The sequence below is a fragment of the Phycodurus eques genome, chromosome 14 (assembly GCF_024500275.1).
Source record: "Phycodurus eques isolate BA_2022a chromosome 14, UOR_Pequ_1.1, whole genome shotgun sequence".
In the NCBI taxonomy this organism is placed as follows: Eukaryota; Metazoa; Chordata; class Actinopteri; order Syngnathiformes; family Syngnathidae; genus Phycodurus; species Phycodurus eques.
In genome coordinates this window covers 14843626-14856383 of record NC_084538.1, presented here as the reverse complement: position 1 = coordinate 14856383, position 12758 = coordinate 14843626, and the positions used below count along the sequence as shown (strand labels likewise).

Genomic DNA, 12758 nt, shown 5'->3' with positions numbered 1-12758 from the left:
GGTGAAGCAATACGACAACACTTTTCACGTCATATTTGTCCCCTCATGTCATGTGACTTTGTTATTTCATCGTTTACGGCATCCAACCAACAGCACGGCCAAAACCTCATTAAAAAGACAGTGGACGGGCTGTAATTCGCAGTGGGTGCAAAGCTCATAGTTCACGTCCACCTCAACGCGATAGACCCTGAAAGGTCCTCTTAAATCTTCTTTACAAAGAGGAAAACCCCCAGAATGATTTATTTCTACGATCATGAGCGTGACGTAACAACTACTAAGGTCTTGTAAGATCAAAAGCACATGCTGCACATTTGTACTTCTATTGGGAATGATATTAGCAAGGAAACCCACTCATAAAAGTCCAATTTAAACTGATGGCTGGAGTGAAATATGATGTGGCTCACTACGGCAAATGGAGATTAATACATGTGAAATAGTTCTGAAGAGTAACTCCTTTAAGAAGGTGGTGAAAAGAAATCGTCCATGGACATTGCCACAATGATGCTTTCAATAGCGCTGATTGGGCAATATAGAATACATTTCACTTCAATGGGAATTTGATTAGAAAGGACAGGTTAGTGTGTGCGCGCGTGTAGAGCTCACTGTGTGAGTGTGTCATCAGGCCTTCGAGACAGACAGGGTGAGATCAGTCTCGCTGGCAGAGAGGTTAATAGCGTGGCCATGGTCGTGCCAACAGCTCCACTGGATTCATTACTGCCAGCCGGGGCAACATAAAACACACGCACACACGCGCTCACACACACTTTTGTGCTGTTAATGCTCTGAAATGCACTTTGCACATGAAGTTATGTGTATTTATTTTTTCAAAAAAATGACACGTGTTTTCTCAAAGGCTGTTTTTGGGAGAGGAAAAAAAAAAAAAGGGGTCGCTTTGACATCTACAAAAGTGGATATAGCAACAATAAGGAAATGTAGGTCCCATGGTGAAACCAGTTGACACACTTGCTCAGCCGCATTGGTAATTGCAAAAATACAATTTAAAAACAACATGCCTGCATGTACACGGTATTGAACAGAAATATTTTCAACACTACACACATTAACGTAATACTGTAATGTCTTAATTATATTAGGATATATATATATATATATATATATATATATATATATATATATATATATATATATATATATATATATATATATATATATATATATATATTAGGTTGAGGTCTCTATACATTTACTTTATATAATTAAATGCAAGCATCTATTTTCACAATTATACAGTGCTGTATGATGAAGAAAGAACCATAACAAACATGGCAGATTACAGGACATGACTAATATCAAATAATTGCCAGTCAACAGCCCAGCAAGTAAAATAACTTTCCTTAATTTAGCATTTTCAGAAGCCTGTAGCCTACTTTTTCCATTTGAAATACATTCACACACACACACACACACACACACACACACACACACACACACACACACGTTGGGTTGCCTATGCATTGTACCCATACAGAGCAGAGTATACAGATGCACTTTGACTGAGAATATACACTTAGAGATAAGAAGACTTGGTGTGCTGGTGATACTTCCAATAAAAATAATGCCTGGACGCAGAAAATAAGGCAATTTTCCGCCTTTCCCTCCACTCAGGTGCAGCAGAAGCAGACCAAATAATGCTGTGCTTGATCCAATATCTGGGCATGTATACAGTGTCAAATATAATGAAATGACAGCAGATGGTTGGTGTGAAATGAAATTAATACGCATCTTGCGAAGCAAATAATTCACCATAAACTGCAGGGACAGTGTGATCGAATATACCGTAAAAAGCCAAGGCCACAAACACATTGCTAAACTTAGAAAAACTCAATCATAAAAGGTGTTAACAACTGAATAAAAAAAAGAAATTTACTTGGAAATAATATTTTAGGGGTGTTCCTCCAATCAACCATTTAAAAGTCAGAACAACGTACAGCTTGTTATTCAATTGGACCATTGATCAAGAGACATAATGTCGCCAAAGAGACGTTATGGTAGGCTGGTGCCCCGGACCACAGGTCACGCCTTTCGAAGGAAAGATGAGCTAATCCATCCAGTAGATCTATTAAGCCAACCCAAAACACACGCGCACGGTACACCCAGAGGGTAGTCAGTTTCACACTATAGCACAGGGGTGTCAAACTCATTTCTGTCACGGGCCACATTGTAGTTCCCTCGGAGGGCCGTTATGACTGTGAACCCATATAAAATATTGTCTCATATAATGACACATACACAACAAATTGATGGATAACTTGTTTTAAAATCAGAAGCCAATAAAAAATGGTGAACTATTACTACATTTAATTCAAAAAGGTGATTGGTAACAGCTCAATAGCAATAGCTCAACATTATACAAGTAAAGACACCAATTTTGGTATTTTCATAAGAAACATGAAGTCGACACACATGATTTGCTTTCGCGGGCCACATAAAATGATGTTGCGGCCCGGATCTGGGCCCCCGGGGCACCAGTTTGACACCATGCTATAGCAGAAAGAAATGGCAAGAAACTGACAGCTAAATGCGAACGACAGGTTAAAAGATTCAATGAAAGATGCTCGAGACAGAGAGCTAGCCGGAGAGGAGATAGATGGGAAGGATGTTGACTTATAGTAGTGCATGAAGTGATGTTTGACATGATAAGGCAGTGATAGTGACAGTGAGATATAGGAACATAAAGTGGAAAGACAAGGGAGGAAGCAAGAGTTTGGGGACAATGTGAAAGAATGTTAGATGAAATGATATATCCTCACAATGCCATCTCTAAAGGGCACCTAAGTTTGAGTATGAGTGAACACATACAGTACCAGTAAATATGCATTCACTAGCCTCACCATCAGATGCACAATCGACGACGATCCAATTCAAGAGTTTTCGGCCTTTACAAAGACAACTATGCTTAATTTTGATTGACACTGTCTCCGCAACATGCCATATGTTTATTAATGATGTTTGCTTGTTATAGTAGTGTAAATTTGCACAACATCGCACTGAAAACTATTCCTCATATTTTCCCACTATGATGTGGCTAAACATAGGGAACTGAAATCTCAAAAGTGGTGTAGTTCTACAGCATTACAAATTGCAACACCAATATTTTTTGATACCGATCTAGGAGTGCTTGTGAGACGGCAGCTACTGCACCTAATAGTGTCCAGGAAGTGTTGGTTGGTGCAAACTCTAGAATCCAGAATGCCAGAAACTAGATACGGGATTCAAATATTCCTACGCAAGATTAAATTCAATGTTTTAACAACTGGTTCATTTTAGACCTGTAAAAGTATATACCAACAAAAACAGATAATGTGATAACATTACATAATATATTCCCCAGTTCCATATTACATAATACCATACAGTATGGTATTATGTACAAACCTTCTTTGTACATTGTTTCAGCACGTATCCAATACCAAACAAGACTGAAGGCAGCAAATATTTGAATGTTTCTGAGATTCTGGGTGGTGCAAAATCCAACAATACATGTTACAATATATTATTGTACATATAGAATAGATTATACAATAGATTATTAATATATCAATTTGTCACCTTATCAGATTCGACCACTGCAATCAAGAGCAAAACAAGTTAGTCTGCTGAAAACGCATCTTATGCTGAGACAGGAATATTCGTGCTGGCTTTTGGGACGCAATCAGCACTAAACAACAAGTGTGTGAATGGGGATTTGCATCAACAGGCTCATGATTAAACATCAGGAAAAGAAACAGCACTTGTCACCATCTTCGCATCTCTCCCCCAAGGTGACGGCACTCTTTATGCTCTGTACCTCTTTTGATCTCACAATCTCGTGTTCCCCATCCTCGTACATGAATGGGGGGCGGGTGGGGGGGGGGGGGGGGGGGGGGGGGGGGATTCCTGAAGGAATGAGCTGTCCTTGGAGGAGGGAGATGGCTGTGATATGCAGAACACTAACATGGCCCAGCACACAAAATCACATTCATTGAGCACAGACTGATAAAGCTAAAAAAATATATACAGTATGTATATTATATACATTTATGTTCATCTTGTGTTGCTGCTTCGTGTGTATTAAAGTAGCAGTTGTTTAGAGCTATACTCGAATTGGGATTTTCGGACCCAAATCAGAACAAATTGTTTAAATCAGAACAAATTGTTTATTCTGACAAGAGCTGCAACATCTGATTTCAGTTCCTGTATATTATGAGATTATATTAACTGTATATGATATGCCTAATTTACTATAATTTAAACACTGAACACCTTTTTAAAGAAATATTGTTCTTAGACTTCACTTGTTCTGCTCAGTCTCAAATCATTGTCACATTCATATGTGGTGGATAAAGGTTTGTAATCGGCATTTTGCTGCTGGCTGGCTTTGACTTGTGCTGCTTGTTTTTGCAGGCAGACCTGTAAAAAAAGACATTTTTGAAGGCGGTTAATGCTTACAGTGTGTTAACGCTCGCTGTCAGCGAACTGCCATTTATTCTTGCAGGTTTTCGCAAGTGGCTCTGGGCCCTTTGCCATCATCTCCAAATGTTTTCCCCCACTAAACTCCTGACCCCAATCAGAGGCCAAAACAGGCAGACGGGTTGGTTGTGAAGTGGGAAAGAGAGAGAGGACAGTGAAAGCAAATATGATTCATTGGTGAATCAAAAATGGATCTGTAAGTGAGACAGAGGGATTTACAGCTACTTCATTTAAAGAAAGCTTTAAGACTATTCAAAGTTTGGTTACTATATCTTACTTACTTACTACTAATCACAAAACTCCCCTATGCGATGTGGTGTTTGTGCATACTACTTTATACGTGGGGTGCAAGGTTGATGTGGGGGGAGCAAAAAAAAAAACATTGGTTAACCTGCATCACCACAGGCTATTACATTGGATGCTGCCTATGTTGCTGGCACTCTAATGTGCTAATATGTTGAATGATGCTGACACAAACTGTCAAGTGGCTTGGAGTCAGTACAGATACCGACAACTTCGAAAGGATCAGCAGCGGCACTTCTTATCTTCACAACATTTGTGTGTTCCTGAGCCAAGTGATTTCAACAAAGACAAACGCAGAGTAAAATAAACTATTTGCTACAACACTCCATAAGCATTTTTAAAATCATATAATTTGAGGAGACACGGCTTCCGCATTGTCCTCTATCAGTTAAGCAGTTCTGTTGGGCAAAGGAAATGTATAAAGCAGTGGTCCTCAACCACTTTTTTTTTTAGCGGAGCAGGAGGCAGGGCAGCCCCACCTCACACCGTCAATGATTGGCTTGTCACAGACATGCTATTGATACACCTGGGAACTGTTTTAAACTGAAACAATGCATGTCTCCTTTACTTATTACTGAAACTTATGCTGAATTGAACTTGACAGGAAGACAGTTTTAAACAGTTTCAAGATGTTTTGATAACTTGTATGGGGTGTGCTTTTTGTTGAAATACACCAAGGATCAAGAATGTTGTCCCATTTGTTACACCCCATTTCCTTTTTTGCAAAAATGAAGGGGTTTGCACGGGTGCAGACCGACCCTGACACCTCAATGAAGTAGGTTGGCCCGTTGCTGTGAAACGTCAGCGTGTTAAGCGACAACCTACAAAGTGTGCAAAGTTAATGCCTCTCATCCATCAATGACGTCTCGACAGACAAGTCTCTGTGCAGAAGAGGACGATGCGGAATCGCAGCAATCCGTGCCTGAACAGAGCATTGTCACCGCTCTTGGCCGGTGTGGCAACAGATAGTGTTAGTGGGTACCCTTAATAAATACAGAATGAGATGGTGATAACCGCTGATGACCTAAATATGTCCGCGCACCTCAGTAGCTCTCTGTTTGTGCCCCAATCAAATTCACCAAAATCGATTTAGACCAGCAGTCTCCCTTGCGCCAAGATTTTGAAATGGTCTGGAGCAAATGTAAATTTCTAGCGACTTTCTGCCACTAAATTGTCACTCCGCTGGGTGGATCTCAAAGGACACATCCTCACTGCGCCGGAAGTCCCAGCCTGTTCTAGACCGGTTTGCCAAATAATAAAATGTTAAGGTAATACTTAGGTCAACTGTGAACGTTTAGGTTTAAAAACAAGCATTCCAAACAAACATTAATTCATTCATTCATCTTCTACTAATCCTCACTAGGGTCGCGGACATGCTGGAGCCTATCCCAGCTGACTCTGGGCGAGAGGCGGGGTACACCCTGAACTGGTCGCCAGCCAATCCCAGGGCGCATATAAACAAACACCCATTCGCACTCACATTCACACCTATAGGCAATTTAGAGTTTTCAATGAACCTACCATGCATGTTTTTGGGATGTCGGAGGAAACCGGGAGTACCCAGAGAAAACCCACACAAGCACGGGGAGAACATGCAAACTCCACACAGACGAGGCCGGATTTGAACCCGGGTGCTAAAAACAGTGAGACAGACGTGCTAACCAGTCATCCACTGTGCCCCCCAAACAAAAAAATCAACTCTTTTCTTGACACTCGTTTTATTCCAATCCAGCACTAACTGGATGACACATCTGTGCGTTGACGATCTAACTTCTCAGATCTGTTTTGATTATCTTTTTTCACATCTCAGCTCTGGAAGACTTGACCTGTATAAGAATATTTTAAATAATCTGGATGAAAAGTTAGATGAATTCTCATTGGAGAAAAAAAGGGCTGATCCGCTTGCAAGGCACAGACTTTCTTCCCCCTCTCTATTTTACTCGCTCCCTCCATCTGGCTTCACTTTCATCTCTCTGCTCTTTTATCTCATCAATAGACATATATGGAGCGCTGAAGACAGGGAGCAGGGCGCATGGAACTCTCAGAATTGAGCAGTTTGTGATGTTTTACACCGCTTGCCTGCATTCAACACTAAATTGTATTAAATTCTAACGTCAACTCACCTGCCTGTGTGAGCATGATGGAGTTTGCAGCTCATGCAACAAATACAAGACAAAATAGAAAGAGTTGTTTTTCTTTAAAAAGGGATAATCCACTTGCTCCCATAATTCATTCATTCATTCATTTTCCATAGCTTATCCTGTTCATTGTCACGGTTGAGCTGAAGCCTATCTCAGACTACACGATGCACTGGTGGCCAGTTAATTGCAGCCATATTCTCCAAGAGGCGTAATTCACTTTATAGCTGAGGCTAGGTTCAAATCATGGAATGGGGACTTTTCCTGTCACTTGCCGTTGAAATCCTTGAAAGCAGATGCGTAATCGGCTAGTCGGAACGTGCAGACCTCTCTGGCTACAATTTGAAGGAGAGCAGTTTTTTTTTTTTTTTTTTTTTAATCCTATATGAAATAAATCCAATAAAAGTCAGAATCAGATACTGTGACAGTGGAGTGACAATTAAGACTCTAAAGATCATGACAGAACAAATGTTCGAAGGTCCATCAATAAAAAAGAGGGTATGCCTAGTGTGTTCTAGATCAGGCTTACTGCCTAAGATGGAGGTAAAAAAAGAAATAAAGAAACTTTAAAAAAAAAAAACTACAACTTTCTGACAGTTCAAATACTTTTTACTGCTCTCTTTCACAATAATATTAGTACGTGTGGGATATACTCTAACTGCATCTGAACCTCAAGTGCAATATACTTTCCGGGGCACTTGATTTACTTGCCTTTGTAGTACGTAAGGGGAAAAGCGCTTATGTGAACGTGAGAACACGCACAAGGCCAGATTTGACAGGAAACGCCCATATTTTAGTGTTACTCCACCCAGCGCACTTAGCTATTGTAAATGACAGACTTATGTATGTCAATGGGAGAGTCTGCCCAGCCAGAGGATTCACATGGAAGAATATGGCCCATACTGTATAAACAAACAACAAGTGACAGTCACATTCACTTGAATCTTCAATTAATGAAAGATGCACACAAAGAACATGCAAATGCCACAGAGAAAAGCTTGCCCTAAAATTTCAACCCAGCTCAACATGAGGCAAACGTGCCAACTACATGCTCCACTGTTGGGCCCGGAGCCGCTATTATTTTTTACATCACAAAAACAATGGACAGTATGTGTGTGCCCTACCTGACTTGTGAGGACATAAACAAAAGCCCTCTTATCTGCTTTATTGAAATAAATAATAACATCACTTCAGCTAAGTAAAATGGGAGTGATTTTCACCCTCATTTTTCACTTAATGGCCATGTAGTCTCTGCAAAACGTTACGTCTGGTTGGCTGAGAGCCACCGCACAGCCGAAGGGTAATAAAAATTACAAATGAGAGCAGGCTATTAGAGCCATTGATGTGCATAGGCTAGCTTGCTAATTAATTGATTCTGAAACTTCAGCTGCCAGAGAGGAACCTTTAATTAAACAGCCTTTTTCAAATTGATGTTGTCTTTTCTTTCAATTTTTTCCTCTGTCCTTTTTAACCCCACATTTACACCCCCCGCCGACACCCCTAATGTGTCCTGTAATTGTGAGGAGCGAAGGCTCAGGCTCTGGTGTGTCGGCAAGGAGGGCAGGTCTGAGTTCTGGAGGAAATAGTACAGGCACAAGAGTGTGACCGCGTGGATGAGATGGGTACTTTGAAAGCAAGCATTCAATATTTCAAGAGCTTTTCAAAAAGGGAGGGGGACAGAGAGGCTGAAGTGGTCCCCTTTGCACCCCCAGCCCTTCTACTCCCGCTAGCCTTCCTGGCAGAGGGGCTGATTTATTGGGCTTCCCAGTCATCGGTAAGAGGCTGCAGCAATGGCTGCATTAACCCCCGAGACAACCCCAGCACCCGGGGGCCCCTAAGTGCTTCCAAGTGGCCCTTGCTCCCCCCACTAGTGCGAAACCCCCCTTCCCAGGCACAATCAATTTCGTAAATTACCCATCTTTCTCTCACTAGTCGATATTCCACAGGATGATGTTTGAACAAGAGAGGATTTTACAGGCTGTATTTCAATCCCGTCTCTGAGGCAAATTTCGACAACTTCCATGTTCAAATCTAATACAGTATTATCACACATATAGAGCAAAACTTGCAAATATTTTAACTGCCGGCATTACATTGCTGTACATTCTTATATGACACTCCATCTAAAAGACACAAACTACAATGCATGAAACTCGAGGAAACTACATCACTCCATTGAAAGAAAATAAAGTTCAGATGATGTGTTTTAACAATATTTACCTCCCAAAATGTTTTGATTTTTTTTTTGTTGTGACACCACCAGAGAATAGTGTAATAGGGATGGGCCTGGCAAATAGGAAAAGTGTGATGACAATACACGAACTCAGCCCTCAGGACACTAGTCTCTGTGCCGTCAGCCAGTGGACAAACGTAATTATTTACCTTGACACATCAGCAGATCATCCGTTCCTGTCAGACTTATGGGTGAGTACACAAATGAAAGTACTGCTTTAATACACGGCAGATAACCTTAATTGTTTTTTTTTACACTCATAAAAAGTTAAGAATGTTAAAAAAGCACCATGGAATGTATATGTTTCCTTCATTTATTACCGTTAAAACAATACAAACTGCAATGGAAGATATAAAACTGTATTTAAGTCAAGCACAATCTGTATATGCTGCAGGTCCTGGAACCACCATACCAATGTGTTCCATTATGTCAACATTTTATACTGAACAGTTATGAGGTGTTTAAATGGAGATGCCAGCCCAATAAATACAATACTATACAATACAAATACTGTTACGTGTAAACCATCGCAACTTGTGTGCCCTTCTTTTGATGGCTCTCTCTAGCTCACAATCGGTACATCACTTAAAGATGTGGCTGGGAGACATGTCCTCATACATTTAAATACACATTATTGAGCTCTATCACTGTTTTTTTCTCATGTAGATTTGTACAGCTGAGGCAGGTGACCTCAGCAAAATATTTGCTGCTTTTAACCAGATAACTCATAAATTATTTATTACATACAGTAAATGGACACCATGGGCTCTATTTTCACAGACGGCGCATCTGTGACAGGCCACAAATGCTGGTGTGCCCTGATTTTCGTGATATTCGCAAGGTTCGCTGTGCGTGTTTGCCAATTTGGCAGTCTGCGACAAGCAGGGCGTTTCGGCACAGCGGGGTGGTGTCCTTTGACATGCGCCTTACGGAGTGACACTTTGGTAAACGTGTGCCTCTTCAACCCATGTCTAAATCTGGGCTCAGCTGACCTAATGCGATTTTGGTGAATTTGACAGAGCTCCGGACACTTGTGGTGTATGTCAGACACATTTCATTCACAAACCCCTTTCAATCATCGTAGAAATCTAATTTTTATGATGATGATGATGATGAATATTATTATTATTGTGGCGGCATAGTGGGCGACTGGTTAGCACATCTGCCTCACAGTTCTGAGGACCCGGGTTCAAATCCGGCCTCGCCTGTGTGGAGTTTGCAGGTTCTCCCCTTGCCTGCGTGGGTTTTCTCTGGTTACTCCTTCCTCCCACATTCCAAAAAAAGGGAAGGTTAATTGAAGACACTAAGTTGTCCATATGTGTGAATGTGAGTGAGAACGATTGTTTGTCTATATGTGCACTGTCATTGCCTGGCGACCAGCGCAGGGTGTACCCCGCCTCTCGCCCTAGGTTAGCTGAGATAGGCGCCAGCACACCCGCAACCCTCGTGAGGAAAAGCGGAACGGAAAATGGATGGATGGATCGTTATTATTATCATTATTCAGGGATCTCGTTTAATGTGCATCCCACGTCTGAGACACAAATATTAGTAGGGACACATGAAGCATAGTCAATCTGTGCTTATAGATGAGTGGTTTAAGACCCGCCCTACATATGTGTTTGTGAAGTATGAATCCTGTCTTGGTGCGAGCCAATCAGAGGCAGAATAGGGCGGGTTATCGTTCCATACAATGGACATGGCGGTTTTTTTCTGGACTCGCTAACTTTTCATTGTTGTGGTAACATCAGCCGCGCCACTCACGACACAACCAAGTCGCTGGCAGAATGGCATTTGCTCTGTACATGCACACGGATGGGACAAAGGGAAAGTTTACTCTTTATTACAGTTGCTAGCTAAGAAGCTAGCGAACTAGCTAGATAAGGGCTGGACCTGCTTGTATGCTCATCCTCAGTTTCTTAAAAGGGTTCTCTAAAAGGCACTTTCAACATTTAAGCATGAGTAGTTATGTTTAAAAATACGATATTCATGTTTTCAAAGGATATATTTGAAAAATGCATGTTCTTTATTGTTTTTAACTTCTGTAAAATTGGGTCGCAACTGAGCAACAATAGAAAAATGTACGTCGCACAGTTGAGAACTAATGGTATAGCGTACAGTATAAACAAAACCATTAGGATTACATATTAAGTAAAAATTGCTATTCCCTCAGAAATAAATGTAAATGTGAGATGCTGTCACCAATGATAACGTAATTAGTTAATATATCACAGTAATTTCATCGGATCCGCTAATACCAAAGACTCCATTGGCTGATTGCAGGATAGAAAAGCTATGAACACAATCGAAAAAAAGCCTTGGAAAATGTTGCTGAGAAAAAAAATCTCATCGACCCAGAACAACATTAGCATAAATGCTTATTTCTCAGATCGCAAACAATTCTATTATTTATATTTTGTCAGGAAAGATTCTGGTAAGGCAGAAACAACAAGTGTTGATTGTAACAATAACAATAGATCCATTCATGTGTCCCAGTGACAATGTAAAATGGAATTCAGTCACTTGAGCTGTGATATATCAGACGGTAAGAAAGTTGTTTCTGTTCCACATGACAAAGAAAACAATAATACAAAGTGAAGGTGAACGTGTTGGCCTCTACCTATAGTATGTGTATTGGGAACGAAAAACCAAAACTGGTGTTTGTTTCTGCTAGACCTTTGGACATATTCACCTTTAGTCAAAAAACAGCCACCTTTACTCGCCGCCAATCCATGCCGCACAATTCATTCGTTCCCTTTAAGTGAGGTGCAATGACAGTCTCGCGTGCATAAGCAATTTGTGCGTGACTGCAGCATTGTCACTTGGCCGGTGTGGCAAAAGACAACGTGATTATATACACAAGGAGCTTATTGCAGACTCTTTAAAAGCGGCACAAATAGTCTCACACGGTGACGTCATACATGCGGAAGAAGACTCCAGTGAGGGACCGCCTAAAACGCTTAACGTAAAAAAAAAATCTTCATGTAGCCTAATGTCAGAAAACTGCACTCAATCGTCACCAAAATTAATGTGCTATATAAGTATATACTGCACATGACCGCTCAAATGACTAAAATATCGAAAGTGTTGATGTTTGTATTTGAGAATTGATTCTTGAGTACAAAGATCCGGTATCAGAGGGACTGCTATTTCACTACCGATCTGCACAACACAGTCATATGCATGCATTAACAGGATGATGTACATAGCACCACCTCTTTATTAGCTAGCTAGCGTATTAGCTACAGCCTAAGGGGCAGTTTTCTTCCTGAGCATCATCCCTCAGATCTGTGTCTATGCTTGCCTCTTAAGCCAGACAACCCAGGAAACACGTAGCTGCTGTAAATGTTAGCGAGCTGCAGGGTTAGAAATGTGTCAGAGCATGTGTGTGAATGCATGTACGATCATGTGGATATGTGCACAAGTATACACTTCCTGTAAAAATGTAGACTATCATTGTGAGACCTCTAAACATCCAGTATCTCACAAAAATTAGGACCCACAATAAAGATTTTCAAGGAACAAAATGGGAGAAATAACTCTTTGCTATAACGTAACGTTAACTTAGGGGTGTTTTTTCTTTTGTTTCCAGCGATTTGGGCATTAATGTCTGTGTG

General features: G+C 40.8%; 1 protein-coding gene across 2 annotated transcripts in view; it reads right to left on the bottom strand.

Annotated features, from left to right (window-relative positions):
- arid1b (AT-rich interactive domain 1B) overlaps nucleotides 1–12758 on the bottom strand; it is a 200337-nt gene that overhangs the window by 149696 nt on the left and 37883 nt on the right. The window lies entirely within an intron of this gene.